Consider the following 22,586-nt stretch of genomic DNA (forward strand, 5'->3'; position numbering starts at 1 on the left):
ACTGTGTGAGTGTAAGGCTTGTGTGCTGTCAGCTTGATTGCTGGGCTGGATTCAGAGGTGAGCTTATTTCTGAGTACCTTGCAGAGAGCTGTGGTGGATTTGTGTGGACTCTCCTTCCTGGCATCCCCTTTTTCCTTAAACTATGTCCCATCCAGGATTTTTGGGGCCTGCTGTCCCCAGCTGTGGCAAGGGACTTCCAACCGGTGACATGCTACCTTTGTTCTTTCGGAGGGACATGGCCTGACAAGCAGGCTTTGGGTGTTTGGAGAAGTTTGAGGGAGAGAAATCCCCCAGGTGCAATACTAATAGACTCCTGCTGGTATACCTTCTTTTTGCTCTCACGGCTGACTGCTTTCCTTTGACCTATTTCTCATCGCCAGGATGCCCGCAGGGTTATAGTGCGCTCTACAAATGATATAAATAATAAATAAGAAAGCAGAATGTTGCTCAGCGGAGAGTCTGGTGTGAAGCCAGAGCACATCGAATATTGCTTAATAAGGGTCATTTACTGGGATGAACGATTGTTTTCACTGGCTCCCTACTGCCTCTGAACTATGCTTTGGTTTGTAAACGGTTGGAGTTTTATGTGTGCTGTGGACATTTTTGGGTTTTCATCATTCCAAGGGTGCAGGGCCTGGCTCCAGACACTGGACCATTGCCTCGTTTTCGAACTGAGGAGGGGCCTGGAGGCTGTTAGCTGTGGTTGGGACCAAATGCCATGAGGGAATGTTGGTCCTGGGCCAGATGCCAGAGAATGGAGTCCTTTCAATCTGGCAATTGGGACCCATCCCAATTGGACTTGGGTGAGGGGACCAAGGTGCTTGATTTTATGTGCTGGATGGGGAGCCACCCAGCCCCCTTGTCAGACTGTTCCTCCCCTGGGGCATGGCTAGCCAACCCCGCCTAGGCGGATCAGCAGCAGAGTGGGTATCCCACATGCAAGTAAAGACGTTGGAAATTCTAATGTTGTCTTCCTAGTCTTTATTTTAAAATGTGCCTTGAGGTGTGCTTGAAGTGTAGGGTCTGCATTGGGGAGTTTGAATTTACTGCATGGGTGGGTTTTGCGATTGTATAAAGACATTGCCTCCACAGACAGTTACCTCTTCCTGCTGCTGTGCTTGTGGGGCTGGGGGTCGCTGTCTGTTGAGGCTGTTGCCACATATTTGACCAACCACCTGTTCCCTGCTGCGGTGGTGCAGTGACTGTCTGCCCTGCCCGCTTTGGTCCTGGGGATGGGGATTTTGTGGAGACCTGCCAAGATCAATCGATCTCTGCTCATGATATGCTTTCAAGCATCATCGGTTGGCCACGTGGCCCAGTCCGTGGCAATAATAACATTCTTTGAGGTACAGCTGCTGCCAGCCTTCCTGACCTCAGCTATTATAATTGGCTTGAAACCCGCGGGGGTTTTGCAATGGATCTCCCTTCTAGACTGGCGACATTTATATGTTGCTGGCCAATGCTGGCACCCCTGGAGGGCAGTCATTTTCACTTTGTTTTGGACCAACTTGACTGTGTCTCTTTGGGCTTGCTCCAGTTTTTCCATGTCCCTCTCGTGTTACTTTCTGTAATAATGTAACGTGTGCACCTGTATTTCTGTCGTTGGTTTGGTGTTTACCTCTATTACGCTGTCTAATTACTTTGTATATCAGTGGACAGCCCCTTTTTGAGGATATTGTGAAGAATGCACCTGGGCACCCATATTTTTCTGTCCTCAGATGAGACTGCTTAGTAGACTTTCGACATTGTCTATTGCTACGTTAATCCCTATGGTGTATCAAAACATGAGAACCATTTCATGCCCCATCCATCAATGGTGGTAGTTTGGTTCTGAGCCCTTCCTTATCCATCTGGGCCTGTGGCACAAAGAAAGTCCCTAACATGCCCTTGTGCAGTAGTGGGCACATTTAGACTTGGGGAAGAGCTGTTGGTTTCTCTCCAATTTATTTAGGCAATTCTGCATGTAGGGGAGTTCCACTTAGTGTATACCCCTCCATGCCGGATACAGTCCTTTGCAATGGCCATGTCCTCTGGTTCAAATAATCCTTCCCTCGGGTAGAGTGTATCATTCTGGCCCTCTCTTTCAGTCCAATAAGCTAGCAGGTGGCAACATGGCTGTACAAAGATCTTGGCTTCCTCTCTGGCCACTATCTCCCTTGGGGGCAGATAGTGTACACTGGGCTTTCGGGGGGCGCTGCGGAAATCTTTGTTGCTGCTTTCCTCATGCACATGTAAAGGTGCCAAACTGCTTTTACTGCATTTTAATTGAGTTTGTACTAGTTTAACTTGATCCCTTGTCACCTGGTTGGCCCTTCTCCTATGTTGACAATCTGGTGTGGCTTGACTCCCAAACAGAAGCCTCGCTTCTTGTTTGGCCTCGGACACATCTCTGAACAGTGTGCTATACCTACTCCCGCTCTGCTCAGGTGGAGGGTGCACTGCTCTGTTCTCTCACTGAGTTCCCCAGATCAGAGCTCTCTATCTCTCTCCAGCCTTAATTCATGCCTCTACTCTAACTTCTACATGGGTTGCCTTCTTTATTCTGAACTACCTGCTGTTCTTCTGGGTAGGAATTTGCCCTCAAGCTTGCTTTCAGTTATACCTTTGGCTGCCTGAGCATACCCTGTCGCTCCCCCTCATCATCTGACCCCCTCACTAGTTGTATAATTGCCCAGTACTGCTATGAATCTCCAGGTCACCCAAGTGCATTCACCCGGATGAATGGGAGTGCATGTTCTCTGTTCCTCTGGGGTTTGATGGGTTGATCACAACAGAATGGGGGTTGAGTGTTGGTGAGCTCTTGCACTGGACTAGGGTGATGCTGGGATTTACTGGGCCTAGTGGTCTGTTGGCCTCTCCTGTCTGGATCTAGTAGTTTGTTTTGTGGTGGGGGACCTTCTGGCTCCCTTGTGTAGTGGATTGCAGTAACCTAATGTGGGGATGACAGGCATCAGAGAGGACTCTTTCATTCCTACATACGGTGGGGGGGGGGGGTACAGATGCCTTACGTCTGGATTCTAGGATAGGATTGTTGGTATTGGTCTCCTCAAAGATTTCCCATAGTTCGAGCAGTGCATCTCTTCAGGTTGTCTTTTGTCCTACATATTTGTTCTGAATGTGTGTTCTCCTGTGATCAATTATGTTAGTGTTGAAGGCTCCCCCCTCTTGCCATGCCTTAGTGTGCATGTCCCATTCATGACAATACTTGCTTAGTTTTGTAATCTGTGTTGGGATCCTAGTTTGCATGTGCTTTAGCAATAGCTCCATGATAGCAGGGATTTTTTTAAGGGACTGATATGCTCTAGCTTCTCGGGATCAAATAATATTACATTCTACTCTTTTAGGTAGGTAAATAAATACATTGGGGTTACTGGTTATGGCTACTTCTAAGAGCACAATACTATTGATATACATATATCAGAATATACAATTCACAAACACAAACAAAAAAATACAAATGAAGAATCAAAACCAGAAAGAAAGTGCAATTGTTAGTTCAAAACCTGTGAATTTAGCAAAAACAGCAGTTATGGAAAAATGATTGTAAGAATAAGCACATTAAGTCATTACAAAGCACAGCACCCAAGTCAAGATGTACAATTGAAACAATTTACCACACCACAACATCTAGAATGCATCAATTAATAACCATAATAAAGAAAGAGAGAAAAAAACTGACAGAGAAAAAATGATGACTGTCAAAAATACCTTAGCCTGCTCCTTAGTGGTTGCTACCAGATGCCGAGGGGAGGCTTTGTGCGGTATATGGGACTAAGTGAGCCTATAATCTGTCAATATCGGCTTCGGGACAAAACAACAATTTAGGCCCTCCTGCCAAGTACAAGCTACACCTAATCTCCAAGGACCAAATTTTCCTGAATATCTGAATTACACCCTATATCACACCCTGGGCCCATGCATACCATCTGTATCCCGGCCAGCAGTCCAAGCTGTGAGTCCTTGCCTCTATATCACACCAAGGGGACAAGCATACCATTTGTGTCATGCCCAGCAGTGCAAGTGACTAATTACCTTCACCTTTCCTCACATACTGGCTATCAAAGAAAGATAACCTTTGCGTGAGCCCCTTATAGCTGTTTTTCGACTAATCAGCTTGGACACATAAAATAGGCAATATGCTCAGGTTACATTTTTGTGCATCTTTCTAGTTTGCCATATGCCAATGCTGGAACGAAGGATCAGACGTAGTTTTTTCCCTATTGATGGCAGCTTCAGGACAGACCTCCGCCCCATGGATTCAGCTGAACTTTAAATCAATTGTGGCATTTGCTCACCTTCATTGCTGCGCTGATTTGAATCCATCAGAGCAGGGTCCTTTCTTTCAGCTTCAGTCAGGTTTGAAACACCAATCTTTCCTATATGCCTTGCCAAACTGTTGCTTGAATATGAATTTAGCAAAACAGGAACAGTTGGTTTAATAAAACACTACGTTCAGGAGCACAATTACAGAGTCAGGGTCTAAGGACTGTCTCAAAGTACAATTGTTTTGAGCCGCTTTATATACATTTCATAGAGCATCATAAAACAATTCATAGATCCTGTTTTGGGAGAGGAATGTAGGCCTAGTCATGAAGCCATTAATCATTCCCATCCAATGACAAAGGCTGGTGTGTTTTGACCTTGCGTGGGTAAAGTGTCCAGATGTCCAGCATGGGGAGCACGTGATCACTTAGTGTACTGATTTCTGATTGGCTGAGTGTTTGGAACTTCATGTGTCATCTAACTTTATGTTGTTTTGGGAATGCTCGCCCCTCCAGCCATGTGCATTTTATTGGGGCAATCTCCCCGGTCCATTGTGATGTCACTGCCTATCTGTGGGACTAATCTGTTTTTTTTCCTCTTTATCCGTTTGTCCTGCTAATTGTGTACCACCCCACCTTTGACCTGTCAATAAGTAGCCTCAGGGCTAGGTCGCAGGGCCTGCCTGACACAGATTTCTGGTTCGGGGTTAATGGAGAGGTCATATCAGGAGATTTCAAAAGTGATTTGATTTTATGTACATACACCAATCACTGCATACATCAACATCAGTATTAACAAGAGTCTCCCTCTCTGAGCCTTTCTTGGTGGAGAGGGCCTACTTGATTCAAACAATGTTTGCTTCAGGGATGCTATCCGGGTCAGTAAAAAGATCAGGTCGTAGTATTCTTAATGTACAACAACGAGGGGATGTGAGACCTATATTCTAGGCCTAGGCAGTTCCCTGAGATTCATTTATACTGAAAGCCACTGTAGCAATGGTTGGAAATGTATGAAGTCTGAAATGTGTCCCAACCCTACTTCCTCGTGCACAATCTCTGAAGGAATACCTTGAAGAATCTTCAATAGATTTCTCAGAAATGTATTTTCTGCAATCTGAATAGGGTGTATAGATGAGTAACCCCAAGTCTCGCACCCATACCTCACTGTAGAGATGCATGTGGCTTTAAAAATATCAGCTATTGTCCTGAAATGCATATGCCACAATCGCTGAAAAAAATTCTCCTATGCCTTCGGAAACTCTGTTAAAAGACAGTATATTGTTTTGAATCTATGGTTGAAAATCCAATTGAAATTCCAATAAAATACCCAACTCATTAATTTCATGCAGATTGAGGAGGATGTTGTTCTGCCCCTCCTTCAGTCCCTAAAATCTGTCTCTCCATCTGACCCATGTCCGGCCCGGGTGCTGTCGGAGGTGGCAGATTTGGTCTGTGATGAGACCACGCAGATAGTGAACCTCTCCCTGGCTTCGGGTGTTGTTCCTTCTGCTTGGAAACGGGCCAAACTTCTGCCGCTCCTGAAGAAACCCGGACTGGATGTGGCGACTCCGGGGAATTATCGTCCGATTTCCTTGCTACCGGCACTTACTAAAATTTGTGAAAAGGTAGTATTCCAACAATTGGAGAGCTTTGTGGAAACCTCTAAGGCCCTCCATCCCGCTCAATCGGGCTTCAGGGCTGCTTACAGCACCGAGACGGCCCTGGTGGAAATGACCGAGGCTATTCGGGACTGTTTAGACGGGGGTGGCAGAGCGGTCCTAATTTTATTGGACCTCTCTGCTGCCTTCGACACTGTCCCTCATGACCTCCTCCTCGGCCGGCTGTCGGCTGTGGGCATCGGGGGTGTAGTCCTGGATTGGCTGTCCTCTTTTCTATCTAATAGGACCCAGCAGGTCTGGCTGCCTCCCCATGCCTCGAAGCCTAAACCTCTGTGCACAGGTGTTCCGCAGGGGTCAACTCTTAGCCCCTTACTGTTCAATGTTTATATCACCCCCCTGGTTTATCTAGCGGAACAGTTTGGGGCTAATATCATAGGGTATGCAGACGATACCCAACTGCTGTTTACCTGGCCCGATGCCGATCTGGATACATCCACGGTCCACCTGTGTTTGTCCTCTGTATTTCGCTGGTTAACGGAGGCCCAGCTGAAGTGCAATGAGGACAAGTCAGAGGTGCTCTTTTATGGCTCCTTTCCCCCCTCGTTCAAGAGCTCACTGTGGCCTTCTAACATTCCCGGCCCTAGTGAGATGGGGAGACCTGCCAAAAATCTTGGCATTTGGTTCACGGAGGACCTAAAATTTGAGCATCACATTAAGAAGCTTACAGGCACCTGCTTCGCCACTTTGAGAATGCTACGCAAATTCTTCCCCCTACTTCCTAGGGATGCGAGGGAGTCGGTTGCTCGGGCGCTCATCTTGGCTAGGTTGGACTATGCCAATGCACTGTTTAGTGGCATACCCGCCTATTTGGTGCAGCGTCTGCAAATTATTCTGAATGCGGCCGTCCGTCTACTATTTAACATACCTAGATGGAAGAGCGTGCGCGTGGAGATGGGCACGCTCCATTGGCTCCCGGTCAGACAGCGCATTATGTTTAAATCTCTGGTGCTGGCTTTCCGGGCAACCCATGATCAAGGCCCCATCTATTTGAGAAAGAGATTTGTCAGATATGTCCCTGCACGTACCCTGAGATCTTCTACTCTGTCTAAATTGTCTCTTCCACGCTTTAAACGGTTCAGACTTGGTGGTCAGTCGATTTCTGTGATTGTGGCCCGGGCCTGGAACGCTCTCCCTTTCCATCTGCGTTCCTTGCCAACAGTGGCTGCATTCAAAAAACATCTAAAAACTCACCTCTTCAAGAGTACAATCTGATGTGTTTTTCTTTCATTCTCTGAGTCTTGATGTCTGTTTCTTTTTCCCTTGTCTCGCGCCAGGATACTCCCCAGTAATGGAGCGCGTTATAAAATGGTTTAAAGTAAAGAAAAAGTAAAGTAAAGTAAAGCAAATAAGGAACATTGTCAACCCTGCTAATATGATAACCTTTAGCAATGTGTTTACTGGATTAGTACTCTTGGGTCCAAACACCTTAGTATCAGATTTTGTGAAATTGGTGTTAAGGTCCAAACTATCCATGAAATTAATAAAATAATCTAAAAGAAGCTGCACGTCTTTAGCGGTTCACGCAATTAGAACCTCATCATCCACGAATAGTAGGGCTGGCAAAAAATGACCCCGCCCTAGGAACATCCTGGGAGTGCTCAAGTAAAAAGGATTCCAATCTGTTGATATAAAGAATGGAGAGAAAGGGTGCTAACATGCAACCCTGTTGCACCCCTCCCGATTTAAAGTGTAATGTGAATACTCAATTTGTCCCACAGCTAATGGAGGCCGACAGCCCGTCATGCAAATTGCGCAGGAAAGTGGTGAGTACTACCCCGATGGACTCCAGCACGGCTCAGAGTTTAGCTCTATTAACTCCGTCAGATGCCATGCTGAGGTCCAGGAAGGCCAAATGGATGATGCCCTTCTTAGCTCTAGTATATTTGCTAATAAGCAAATATAAATTCAAGCTCTGCTCTGTTGTACCCCGATCCAGTCTAAGTCCATATTGCAGGTCAGAAAGTATGTTGAGCTCTGTTGCCCAGGCTATTAGTCGATCCAACAAAACCCAGCCAATGATTTTTACTTCTGAGTCCTCCAAGGAGAGTGGTCTATAAGAGGCTGGATTTTCTCTGTTTCTCTTTTTGAATACTAGGAGACTTACCGACCTGTGCCAGGACAGAGGCATTGGTCCTCGGGCTGCAGCTTTCAAATGCAGTGCTATGATAGGGTCCCAAATATCAATACAAGCCTTACGTAAGTCCACTGGAGCCCCATCGGGTCCAGGGGCTGTGCATTAGGGGAGAACTATGACAGCCTATTTCACCCGCTCAATGCAAAATTTGAGCAGCCCCTCCAACGGAGTACTAGATGAGGGGGTATGGGCCCACATGAATATAGATGACCTCAAAATGGAAAATCCAGTCCTTTTCAATGACACTGAGGGCCAAATTAGGCAGGCGCTCTGGGAAAAATAAGAGCTGGATCAAAACTTTCAGAAAAGCGTAACACACAGGTAGATAATAAACTCTCCCAGGCCTCTTTCTTAAGATAATATCATACTGATCCCTAGCCATCCTTACCTCTTCCTATATGTGTGGCTTTTTATACAAAGCCACCAAGAAGTCCTTACGTGCACTCAAACATCTCCTATCAAACCATATAAACAAACTGGGAGGTAATGCTGAACCCAACCTAGCAAGAACTGTGCTACATATATTAACAAAAGAGTCCAAAATACCCAGGCAAGGAACATTCTTGTCAGGCAAATGAGAAAATCTGATTGTCACAAGGCAATCAATCTAGACAGTAGGATACAAGGGACAACCTTAGCCCAGTTAATCCTATGTCTCTGATAAGTAGGTGCTACCATCTCCTTATATATTCTATACGTGTCCTATTGTAGATCCTCCAAGTGAAAAGATGCTGACAATTGGCTATAATCACTCCACAAACCCCCTAAAAATTAATAAGAGAGGAAAAAAGACAGAGTCAAAAATGGTATCAGTGGTCAAATGAGGGTGCCTGCTCTTAAACATAGGGACAAGGACATTGGGGCTACACACCCTAGTCTGCAGATTGACTGGATTATTTTCTGCTACCAGGGTGTTTAAAACCTCACCTTGTCTCAAATGTTGAAGATGGATACTATACATTATGAGCGATGAGATCAAAGAGTTGTCATTGTTATTACAGCCCAAACAAGGGTGTCAGTTGAAATCACCCTCTATCAAAGTCAACATAAATTTAGACTGACCCAGGGAATAATCGTCCAGGAACATTTTATGATCAATGATAACATTGCTTGCTGCTCTGAAAACAGAATTGTAAACATTCACTATTAGGACCTGTATTTCTTGGCAAGAATCAACAGGATGCTCAATATATTAGGAGAAATATTTGATACACTATCCACTTCACAATTCGATCTCATGGTTACCAATATCGTAAGACCTCCCATAGGTCTCCCAATAAGAGGAGTGTGCTGCGTTCACAAAATAAGATGCAAAATCATCCAAATAAAACCCCCATGACCATCCCAATTCTCTTGAAGACAGTTATATTAAAACTATTTAAAATCTTGACACAGCCTTCAACTGCTGCTTTATCACGCACCCCTGCTATATTCCAACTAGCCACTATAGATCTTTATCCAGAGTAACTGTCACAGGGTGAGGAGGCAGTCTATCCTGATCATCAAGGCTGGGCCGGGAGCTCAAAACTATTATTAGTCTGAATACCAGGATTCAGACTTCTTAAGGGTGGTAAAAAGGGCTGTATGGCATTCTGAGAGACAATACCCTGCCCAAATCAGGTCTTATTGAGTGGGGTGGATAAAGGAGCCCAAGGGGAGAGCAGAAAAAAGACTTTCCAAATCCTCATCTTACCCAAGATTAGCTAAAATCTGCCCCACCACCTTTACATTTCTAAAATAATGAATATACAATCTCCAGAGCCTTACTCAGTAGTGTTTCTTATCCAGCCTACCCCCTTACCATTTTAATCTCCTCATATAAGGGGGCATAGAGAACATTATTTTTAAGTTATTCTTAATTCTCTATGTCTTTTTTTTTCAAAGTCAGGACTTTTGTCAACACAAGAACATAGGGTGTTGAGGCAGGGGGCATCTAAATATTCATCTCACAGGGCCTAGCCCCAGTGGTCCCAGTTAAAGGGGTGGGATAGCGAGCATCATCCCCTGGGGGACCATACACATTTCTGTTTTTATAAATTGAAGGGGGAGCCTGGAGGGTAAACTACGTGATTCTCTGTGCAGTGGGCTAGAAGACTAACCAATTGTTTGTGCAAGGAGCAGCCATCATTGTAGGCTTAAGAATACTTCATGTATTCCCCAAACTCTTTAATGGAGCTTTATATTCCACTATAGGAAGGTCCAGACACAAAGTCAACTCTTGGAATGGGGCAGTCACACCGTCGCGTGGAATATTGGTCTTGGAATGCATGCTAATAAATCAATTATCCACTTTCTCCAATGTTTCAGAAATACACCCCAAGATCCCTCCCAACTTCCTCACCATCTCGTCTAAATTAGAAAGTCGTGCATTAAGCACATGCAGGGCTTCATAGATTTTCAAAGTCCAGACTGGGAAATTTGCATGACTATTACAGTTACAAGGTTTCAGTCCCCTTCGTCCCCCTTTTTCCTGGCTTACTTTCTAGATTTGATTGAAAGAGCGCAACAGAAGTCCCGGCTGATTCTTTGCATAGTCCACTACAATACCGCTAAGGGCTTCATCTGAGAAATTTGCATCTGTAAACCATTATCATTATTGGCTAATGAGACCAGAGTTAGCATGTTGAAGGACAAAACTTCTACATGGGTATCAACAGCATTTCTCTCAGAATGGTTGAGTGCCAATTGATCTTCCACATTGATAATCTCTTCGGATATTATTCCCACTGCATTATTAAGAAATGTCAATAATGAAGTATGAGTCCTTAGTTGCTTATCGGCCACATTAACTATCTCTCCTTTCCTCTTCCCCATATCTAGATTTGACATCACAAGCCACACAGGGATCGAAAGTATTTACCTTATAGAACAAAATGTTCAATCGCCTTATGAGAGGTAAAACGAGCAATCCATCAGAAACAACAAGTTAGCATAAATAAAAATATAATGTCCACTCACTGCAATTGGCTCAGCCCAGCATTATCTGGGCTCTGACAGGCGCAGATGGGCCAGCTGTAGGCCCATATTTTGCTCAGACAAGCGTTGGGCAAGTCCCGCACCGTGGTGCTCAAGCGGGGCTTAACTTGTGCCTGAGGCTCCCCTGCCTCCTCCTGGACACTGTGGCAATCCGGGGCTTGTGGTATGCCCCCACGACCAACTACTTCTGGAGAGTCCCCTCTGTACCACTTATTCTCTTTCATGCAGGAGCTTCCTCCACCTTAAAGCCCTCTTTACAGGAACTCCCAGCACCCTCGACCTCCCTTAAGGAGATTTCTAGAGAACTCTTTCTCTGACCTGGGAGAGTTACCTGCACCTCCAGAACTCTCAATTTTCTCCCAGATGGTGTTCTCTGCACCTCCCTCTCTTTCTGACAGGAGCACACAACAGCCCTCCCTCACTCACCTCCCCATAGGAGTCCCCTGTAAGTCTCAATAACTGTTCACTGCAGCGCTTAGAGCACCAACACTATAGGAGTTCCATGAGCGCTCACTCTCCTCCCTGCAGTAATTCACTGCATCCTACCTGGAGAAGCACCTACAAACTCATTATCTCCTGCGCTGAAGCTCTCAGCACCAATCACAGCCCTCCCAGAAAGTGCTTACTATGCTCCCCACACTCCACAAATGCATGAGCAGAGGGCAATGGTGCATCACACACATTTATTTATTTATTTATTCATAAAGTTTTATGTAGCGCGAACATGACCCACCTCCTGTTTTCTGAACCCATTTTTGAACTCATTTTTGTTGCCTTTTAGGAATCTGTGCACTTTATCATTAATAACTAGTGTTAAAATTTCTGTTCTTACTCCCAATTGGCACATTTAATTTACTTGTAAGTACCTGGTAAAGTGTTACTCAATGTACTAAGGGCATTTAAATTAAATGATACTAGTGGGCCTGAAGCACTCATTGTGCCACCCACTAAAGAAGCCTTTTTAAATGTGTCTCAGGCCTGCCATTGCAGCCTGTGTGCAGTTTTAAATTGATTTTTTGATCTGGAAAATTAAACCTTTTGCCAGGCCTAAAACTTCCCTTTTAATACATATGTCATCCCTAGGGTAGGCCCCAAATGGACCATAGGACATGATGCATTACATTTAAAAAGTTGGAGATGTACCTTTAAGTTTTACATGACTGTTAGATTTGGGGGTCTCTAGTTGGCACAGGTAGGTACTTGTGACAAATAGGGCACCTCGCCTCTAGTCAGGATAAGGGGATTACACTCCTAAAATAACCCTTGCTCACCCCCTTGGTAGCTTTGCACGAGCAAACAGGCTTTATCTCAGAGGCGATGTATTAAGCATTTGTGACCACATACAGTAACCCAGTGACAACACTACAAATGGACACCACACAGGTTTTATATAAAAAATAAGTATACTTTATATAGAGTTACCACAAGACAATGAACGACAAAAATACACAATACTGCTACTTTAAGATGGTAGATTAAGCAGGAGGTGGAGCCAGCATTGTGGAAGGCAAATACAGTCCTGGAGCACTTTGTTTACAGGACTCCTTCTGTTCTTTCAGTGTGCAGGGCAGAGACATCAGCCGCTCCCCAGGAGGTGGAACCAGCATTGTGGCAGGCAGGCACAGCCTCATTCAAGGTTCAGGTGCAACTCCTCCCTCCCATCTAGATGCATATCTCTCTATTCACCGCTGGGTGATTCATCCTGTCTCTTGGAATCCCCCAGCCCTGTCAGTCACAAAACCAGACAAAGGAATACACAACCTAGCAGGGTCAGGCTTTGGATAGTTAGACAAGCAAATACCTACTTTCTAAAAGTGGTATTTGCAAACACAGAATGTTAAAACCAACTTCACTACAAGATGTATTTTATCATTCTGAGTTCAGGCATACTAACTCAAATTTCTACCATGTTCTCTGAGACAGTTAGGATTATAATCTTGTAATAGTCTAACAGCCCATTCTGGCCTATGGAGAACAGGTAGCCTTGCAATAGTGAAAAACAAAAATGGCTGTGATTCAATATTAGGACATGCCACACACATTAGGGCTTGTCCTACCTTATTATTACAATGCACCCTGCCCTTGGGCCTACCATAGGGTGACAGATATGAAGAAAAGGGAATGTTTAGGGACTGGCAAGTGTATGCACTTGCCCAGTCAGCATGACAGTCCCAGACTGCATGCAGGCTCTGCAATGGCAGACCTTAGACACATTTTACAAGGCTGCTTCTCTGGGTGGCACAACCAGTGCTGCAGGCCCACCAGCAGCATTGGTATTTACACGCCATGGGCACACTCAGTGTACTAGACTAGGGTCTGACAAGTAAACCAAATAGCCAAACATGGAACCACTGATTAATACATCAATTTACAATAGGGAGCACTTGCACTGTGGCCCTGAATAGCAGTGGCACAGTGCCCAAAGCATCTAATAGCAAAACACATGAGGCAACAGTAAAAATGGAAGGGAGACCCACGCCAATGGTGCCAGGTCTAACACGTGTCCCCTCCAGCTGAAATGTGGGGAGAACTACCCTAACTCCTGGGAGTTCTCTTCACTAAGGCGGAAAAATCTGGACAGACCATCAGCGTTGGTGTTTTCTGTACCAGGGCGGTGTTCCACCGTAAAGTCCATACCCTGTAGGGAAATAGACCACCTCAACAGCTTTGGATTTTCACCCCTCATTTGCATCAACAATCTGAGCAGCCTGTGATCTATCTGAACCCAGAAGGGAGTTCCAAACAGGTATGGTTTCAGCTTCTTCAGTGCCCAGCGCACAGCAAATGCCCCACGCTCAATTGCACTCCATGTCTGTTCCCGTGGAAGTCACCTTCTACTTATGAAGGCTACAGGTTGATCTAGGCCCTCCTCATTCATCTGTGACAGAACAGCCACCACACCATGCTCTGAAGCATCTGTCTGAACGATAAACTCACTTGAAAAGTTGGGTGCCCTGAGCACGGGCGCCGTGCACATGGCAGCTTTCAGGGCCTCAAAAGCCTTCTGACAGGTGTCAGTCCAGATCACTTCGTGGGCTGCTTCCTGGAAGTCAGCTCTGACAAGGGTGCAACAATGTTGGCATACCCCTTGACAAACCTCCTGTATTACACTGTGAGTCCTAGGAAGGCCCTCACCTCTGTCTGGGTTTTGGGTGGCTCCCAAGCCAGGATGGTTTAAATCTTGGGTTGTAGGGGTGCCACCTGGCCGCTCCCAACTTAGTTTCCCAAGTACACCACGGAACCCTGTCCGATCTGGCACTTACTCGCCTTGATCGTGAGGCCTGCCTTCTGCAGTGCCATCAACACTTCCCAGAGGTGGCGCAGATGTTCCTCCCAACTGGCACTGAACACTGCAATGTCATCCAGGTAGGCGGCACTGAACTCATCCAGTCCAACCAATACCTAGTTGTCCAACCTCTGAAAGGTGGCCGGTGCATTCTTCATTCCAAAGGGCATAACACGGAACTGGAAATGCCCATCTGGTGTGGAGAATGCTGACCTCTCCTTAGCCCCATTAGTCAAGGCGATCTGCCAGTACCCAGACGTTAAGTCAAACATGCTGTGGTACCGTGCAGCCCCTAGACGATCAATGAGCTCATCAGCTCTGGGGATGGGGTGCGCGTCAGTCTTCGTGACTGAATTGAGCCCTCTGTAGTCCACACAGAACCGGAGTTCGGGTGTGGCACCCGGTGTTGCAGTCTTCGGGACCAAGACCACTGGGCTGGCCCAAGGACTGCTAGAGGACTCAATCACCCCTAGCACAAGCATCTTTGAGACCTCCTCTTTGATGCAAGCCCTCACCCTGTCAGTTACCCTGTAAGTTTTATGCTTCACAGGTAAGCTGTCTCCTGTGTCCACATCATGGACGCACCAATCTGTGACACCAGGGAGAACAGATCAGAAAACTGTCCCAGCAACTGGCGGCAGTCATTCTGTTGCTCATGGGTCAGGGTGGAAGAGAGGTTAAAACCATCCACTGACCCATCTTGCTCTGAGGCTGACAGGAGGTCAGGAAGAGGCTCAGGCTCCTCCTCCATCCCAGCATCTGTTTCCAAGAGCATGCCCACTTCAGACCTCTCCAAGTGGGGCTTAAGGCAGTTGACATGTAGGACCCTCAAGGGGTTCCTAGGAGACCGCAAGTCCACCAAGTAGGTAACTGGACTCTTGAGCTCCACGACCTCAAATGGTCCGGTCCACTTATCCTGGAGCTCGCAAGTCTCCATGGGGGCCATGACCCTCACTTTCTGGCCAGGTTGAAGCTCTACCAGAGTGTCATTCTGGTCATACCATGGCTTCATCTACTCCTGGCTGGCTTCCAGATTCGCCTCAGCGAGTTGCCTGAAATGTCTAGTCTGGTTCCTGAAGGCCAGCATGTAGCTATATACATCCTGGGGAGTTTTCCTGGGAGATTGCTCCCAGCCTTCTTTGACCGGACTCAGAGGTCCTCTGACTGGGTGTCCATAAAGAAGCTCAAAGGGACTGAACCCTAGAGATTTCTGTGGCACCTCACGGTATGCAAACAACAGGCATGGTAAGATGACGTCCCCCTTACGATTCATGGGTTCCTCAAGACCCATTATCATGCCCTTTAGCATCCGGTTGAGCCTTTCAACCAACCCGTTTCATTGGGGGTGGTAAGGAGTGGTGAACTTGTAGTTTACACCACACTCCTGCCACAGGGACTTCATATACTTGGAAATGAAGTTGGTTCCCCGGTCAGACACTACCTCGCGAGGGAATCCCACTTGGGAGAAAATTCCTATCAGTGCTCGCCCCACCACGGGGGCCATCACTGTCCTCAGAGGTATGGCTTCTGGTTACCGGGAGGCATGGTCCACCAACACCAGGATGAACCTGTTGTCCATGGCTGACTTGGGGTCCAGTGGCCGCACAATGTCAATCTCCACTCGCTCAAAGGGGGTACTGGCCACAGGGAATGGCTGGAGAGGGGCCTTGTGCTTCCTCCCACTCTTTCCACTTGCCTGGCAAGTCTGACAAGTTCTGCAATGGGTATCTTAACTCCTGCGCATTTGGGGCCATTGAAAGTGGGCAACAAGCCTTTCAAAGGTCTTGTCCCGCCCCAAATGTCCTGCTAATGGCACATCATGAGCCAGCCCCAGTAGGAAGGCTCTGAACTTCTGGGGTACCACCAGCACAATGGCTTACCCAGGTTCAGCAACCTTAGACTCACTATACAGGAGACCATTCTCCCAGTAAATCAAGTGTGACCCTGACTGATCACCTGCTGCCTGGCTTGCAGCCTGTTGCCGCAAGCCCACAAGAGAAGGGCACACTCTCTGGTCCTGTCAGAATCCTTCCCTGGAGGGGCCTCCTTCTTGCTGCCAATGGGTCAGCTCAGGCAGGTCCCCCAGTTCAGCTACTTGCCCCCGGTAAGCTCCAGGGCATCCCGCTCAGGGTCTACCTCCTCCTGGGCCGCAGGAACTTCGGGGGCTACTTTTCTCTTCGGCAGGTTCCTAGGTCTCCATCTCAGGCTCCAGGTCCTATAGAGAATCCCTACTGGTTGACATTGACCGGGTGGTCACGCAAGCCCAGTCAAGCAGTCCAACCATCTTCAAGTGCGTTGTTTTCTCCACCTTTCCCAAGGGGAGCTCTCCAAATCATTCCCCAACAACCAGTCAACATGCCTGGCGGGCCTCACAGCTACCTGAAGCGTACCAGAGACCCCCCAACCCTTAAAGGGAAGCTCAGCCATTGGACAATGACTCTCTGCGTTGTTGGCGGCAACAAACCGGCAAAATGCATGGGGAAAATCTGCTCTTGAGACACCAGGTGATACCTGACAGCTGTCACACTGGCTCCTGTATCTCTAAGTGCCTCCAACTTTTGGCCATTGATGGTCACTCGCTGCCCATATTTCTTAGTGTTCATGGCAGCTGAGCTTCTGAGACCATCTCACAGTCTCCTAAAGAGACTAAGGTCATCTGTGATGGACCCCACCCACCTTGGACATCAATCTCCTCCCCCAAGGCTACACTAGCCATCTGCCGGGGTGCTGGTTTACCAAACAGGCGGCACCTGGTATCATTCGCCTTATGACCCAGGTTGCCACACTTGTAACATTTCAGGGGCCCCTGGGGAACAGGACTACCTGTCGGGCCCCTTGCTTCTTCTCAGGGGGAGGCTGGGAACCTTGCCCTTGGGAAGTACTTTGGGTCCCTTTGCGTAACTCCTTCTGTTTACCCTTGTCCCCCCTACTCTTCTGCTGGGGACCCTGCTCACCTTTGGCTGAGTCTCCCATGTGACCCTTGTGGACCCGGGTGCTTACCCAGCAGTCCGCCTCCTCAGCAAGCTTCCTAGGGTTAGTCAGCTTGCTATCTATCAGATGCTGGCACAGCTCTGGAAAACAATTATCAGACAAGTGCTCCCATGCAATCAAATCAAAGAGACCTTGAAAATCATTAACCTTGCTGCCTTTTACCCAATCATCCAATGCTCTGCAAAAGAAAGTGACATATATGTACACTCTACTTTCCGCATGTACTGACGGTATACTGCCACCAGAGGGAGTAACTTCTAAAATTTTGGTTTTAAACTCCAACTTCCTCAAAACATTTTCATGCTCAAACTGCATTTTCTTTTCCTCAATATCTAACCCTCTATTTTCTAATTCCAGTTGCCTATTCACCGTGAACCTGGTCATCTCCATTTCATGCCTTCTTGATCTCTCTCTGTCCTCCAACTCCTTTGGAGACAGACTCTTGTTAGAAGTACTGCTACATACAGGGGAAGGTGCTCTCCTTCCTCCTATGCCAATTGGCTCCTCCTGTTGTACAACTGCCTGGTTATCCCCCTCCTGAATTTCAGGGGTTTTCCTTGCTTCTACCCAGGCCCTCAGCGCCTTGTAGAATTCTTCTTTGTTGGTGCACCCAACAGTGGCAACCTTGAATATCTTGCAGAAGTACTTCAGATGCTTTACTTGGTAGCTTTCGAAATTCTCTTCTTCCCATTCAAGATCAATAGAGGATAGGGATTCTGCTCTCTCTACTACAACTGAATCAGGCATCTTTCAAAAATAGAACAAAAATCCAAAAAGGAATCTACCAAAAAGTATGTGGTATCGTTGGATCACTGACATAATATAGAATGCCAAAATATCGACCTACCAAAATATTGTGGTAAAAATATAGAATACCAAAATATTGACCTCCTATCTCTAAACAGGTAAATACAAAAATATCGAATCAAAAATATCGATGTAAAAAATATAATTAGTCAAAATATCGAATTTGTAAAAATGCTTTAAATTAATTAAAAAAGAAATGAAATAATAAATATAATTAACTTAAACATACTTAAAATACTTAAATAACCTTACAATTAATAAATACTTAATGTAAGTAAAAAAAAACCATACAAATTGATTTGTTATTACATATATATATATAAACGTAATATTAAAAAACTAAATTACAATATTTTTACCGTAGGATGGCGGAAAGGGTAAAATTGACTATTACCACTCCAGTGAGTGCAACAGTAGGGAACGCGTTGGATAGCGTAGGGGTAAAAATTACTATTCCAACTCCAGAGAGTGCAACAGTAGGGAAAGCGCTGGATAGCATAGGGGTAAAAATTACTATTCCCACTCCAGAGAGTGCAACAGTATGGAAAGCGTTGGATAGCGGGAGGGTAAAAATTACTATTCCCACTCCAGAGAGTGCAACAGTAGGGAAAGCGTTGGATAGCGTAGAGGTAAAAATTACTATTCCCACTCCAGAGAGTGCAACAGTAGGGAAAGTGTTGGATAGCGTAGGGGTAAAAATTACTATTCCAACTCCAGAGAGTGCAACAGTAGGGGAAGCGTTGGATAGCGTAGGGGTAAAAATTACTATTCCAACTCCAGAGAGTGCAACAGTAGGGAAAGCCCTGGATAGCGTAGGGGTAAAAAGGACTATTCCCACTCCAGAGAGTGCAACAGTAGGGAAAGCATTGGATAGTGTAGAGGTAAAAATTACTATTCCCACTCCAGAGAGTGCAACAGTAGGGAAAGCGTTGGATAGCAAGGGGTAAAAATTACTATTCCAACTCCAGAGAGTGCAACAGTAGGGAAAGCGCTGGATAGCGTAGGTGTAAAAATTACTATTCCCACTCCAGAGAGTGCAACAGTAGGGAAAGCGTTGGATAGCGAAGGGGTAAAAATTACTTTTCCCGCTCCAGAGAGTGCAACAGTAGGGAAAGCGTTGGATAGCGTACGGGTAAAAATTACTATTCCCACTCCAGAGAGTGCAACAGTAGGGAAAGCGTTGGATAGCGTAGGGGTAAAAATTACTATTCCCACTCCAGAGAGTGCAACAGTAGGGAAAGCGTTGGATAGCGTAGAGGTAAAAATTACTATTCCCACTCCAGTGAGTGCAACAGTAGGGAAAGCCTTGGACAGCAGGAGGGTAAAAATTAGTATACCCACTCCAGTGAGTGCAACAGTAGGGAAAGTAAATACTTCATATATAAATAAAAATAAAATAAATATTAATAGCAATTACAAATTAATTAAAATACTTAACACTTTTATATAATATATTAATTAATCAATTACAAATAAAAATGAATTAATAAAAATAATTACCTACTAATACAAATTCTTTACCAATTAACAATAAATTAATTAACAATTAAAAAATAATTAAAAATTTGATAAAATAAAAAAAAGAATTAAAAAATAGAATTACTTACAATTAAATTACTCCCCACCCTATTCCCCTATAAACTCACAACCCACTACAGAAACTAAATTAATAAAATTAACATAATTATCAATTAATACATTAATAAACATTAATTACCCATTATATTTTAATTAATTACCAATTAATAATTAATTAATAATTAATTCACAATAAATACAAATAAATGAATTAACATAATTAATTATTTATAATTAAATAACTTCCCACCCTATTCCCCTACAACCCCACAACCCGCTACAGAAAATAAATTACTAAAATTAACATATTTATCAATTAATCTAATAATGTAAATTAATTACCAATTACATTTTGATTAATTACCAATTAATAATTAATTAACAATTAATTCAAAATAAATACCAATAAATAAATTAACATATTTAATTAATTATAATTAAATTACTTCCCACCCTATTCCCCTATAAACCCACAACCCGCTACAGAATTATATTACGCAAAAATTAAATACCATAAAAATAATTAATTAATATAAATAATAAAATAAATATACACTTTTCAAACATATACTAACATAAAAAACACTTTAAAAATTGATATTAACTTACCTTAAATTCGATATTTTTGTAGTCTATATTCTGTCCATTCGATATTATGTCCATTCTATATTTTTTCATTCGATATTAATGCTATCCTATTCGATATTTTTGTAGTCTATATTCTGTCCAGTCGATATTGTGTCCATTCTATATTTTTTAATCGATATTAATGCAAATCGATATTAAAAACTCGATATTTTGACTGTATACCGGTATTGTTAGGGTCTGCACTCACTAACTAGTGTTCACCAGTAACTGTACATGAGTCACAAATGCAAATCCAGAATCCCTTCCACTGACCAACAATATGATATTTGGGGGTCTCTAGTTGGCATAGGTAGGTACTTGTGACAAATAGGAACCCTCGCCTCTAGTCAGGATAAGGGGATTACACTCCTAAAATAACCCCTGCTCACCCCCTTGGTAGCTTGGCACGAGCAGACAAGCTTTATCTCAGAGGCGCTGTGTTAAGCATTTGTGACCACAAACAGTAACCCAGTGACAACACTACAAATGGACACCACACAGGGGTCGATGGGGGCCCCGAGTGGAAAATAGGTATACTTTATATAGATTTACCACAAGACCATAAACGACAAAAATACACAATACTGTTACTTTAGGATGTTAGATTAAGCTTAGTTCAGTTCAGTTCTTAGATGCAACACTTTGCGTCAATGTACCTTAGGTTGCGTTGTGGTTCCACGACAAGCAATGTCGCAGCAATGGGAATGCGGCAAAGTTCAGATACAAAGAAATAAAGAGGTGAAGATCTTCCAGATGCGGCACGCTTCTCGGAGATGCAAGAAGTTCACAGTTTGATGCGTGGACTGCAGCGGCGGCACCCTTACAATGCGACGGCAGCAGCTCCAATGGCGGCACTCTTCTCCCACGATGCGTGAAGCTTCCGGTAGATGCGACAACTTCAGCAGCGACATCCACGATGCAACAGCAGCAGCTCCGACAGCGGCCTGCTTCTCAGGGATGCAACAGCCACGCAACAGGACTCCACTGGACTGGACGGACCACAGCTGCGTCCACTTCACCTTCAGAAGAACGACGATCCACCACCACCAGCAACAGGTTGCCCGAAGAAGCTGGAACAAGATCACAGCCGACCAGCTCACCGCTTCCCTGAGCCAGCACCCTCCCGCCAGCTCAGCGAACCCCAGCCAGGCCGCCGACAACCTCACGAAGTGGATCAACAACTGCGCGGACGAACTCGCCCCTCTGCGAACCCCACCCAGCAGACCCTGCAGCAGAAAAACACCATGGTTCACCGACGAACTCAAGAGCTCCAAGAAGAACTGTCGAGCCCTCGAGAAAGTCTGGAGAAGGGAACCAACTACGGACAACATGACCACCCTCAAACTCGCCACCCGGAAACACCACCAACTGATCCGCGCCACCAAGAAAAATACATACAAGGACCGACTGGACAACAACGCACACAACTGCAAGGAACTCTTCAACATCGTGAAAGAGCTCTCCAACCCCAACGCCGGAAACAATGACATCACCCCAACGCAAGACCTCTGCAACTCCCTCGCGTCCTACTTCCACAACAAGATCACGGACATACACAACAGCTTCAGCAACCAACCAACGCAAGCCACAACCGCAACAACGCCACCCACCACCACCCTCCGCACCTGGATTCCGATCAGCACCGAAGACACCATCCGCACAATGAACTCCATCCACTCCGGATCGCCGACTGACTCCTGCCCTCACCACGTCTTCAACGAGGCCGACGCTGTCATCGCACCCCACCTGCGGGACATCATCAACACCTCCTTCGACACCGCCACCTTCCCTGAGAGCTGGAAGCACGCCGAACTTAGCGCTCTTCTCAAGAAACCCACAGCAGACCCCACCGACCTCAAGAACTACCGTCCCATCTCCCTCCTCCCGTTCCCGGCCAAAGTCATCGAGAAGACCGTCAACAAGCAGCTGGCCGCCTTCCTCGAGACGAATGGATCCCTCGACCCCTCACAGTCTGGCTTCCGAACGAACCACAGCACCGAGACCGCCCTCATCGCTGCCACCGACGACATTCGAACTCTGATGGACAACGGAGAAACAGCGGCCCTCATCCTCCTGGATCTCTCCGCGGCTTTCGACACTGTCTGCCACCGCACCCTAATACAGCGCCTCGGCAACATCGGAATCCAGGACAAGGCACTGGAATGGATCACCTCCTTCCTCGACGGAAGAACACAGAGAGTCCGCCTACCACCGTACAAGTCAGAGGCCACCAAAGTCATCTGCGG

The sequence above is a fragment of the Lissotriton helveticus genome, chromosome 8 (genome assembly GCF_964261635.1).
Source record: "Lissotriton helveticus chromosome 8, aLisHel1.1, whole genome shotgun sequence".
Lineage (NCBI taxonomy): Eukaryota > Metazoa > Chordata > Amphibia > Caudata > Salamandridae > Lissotriton > Lissotriton helveticus.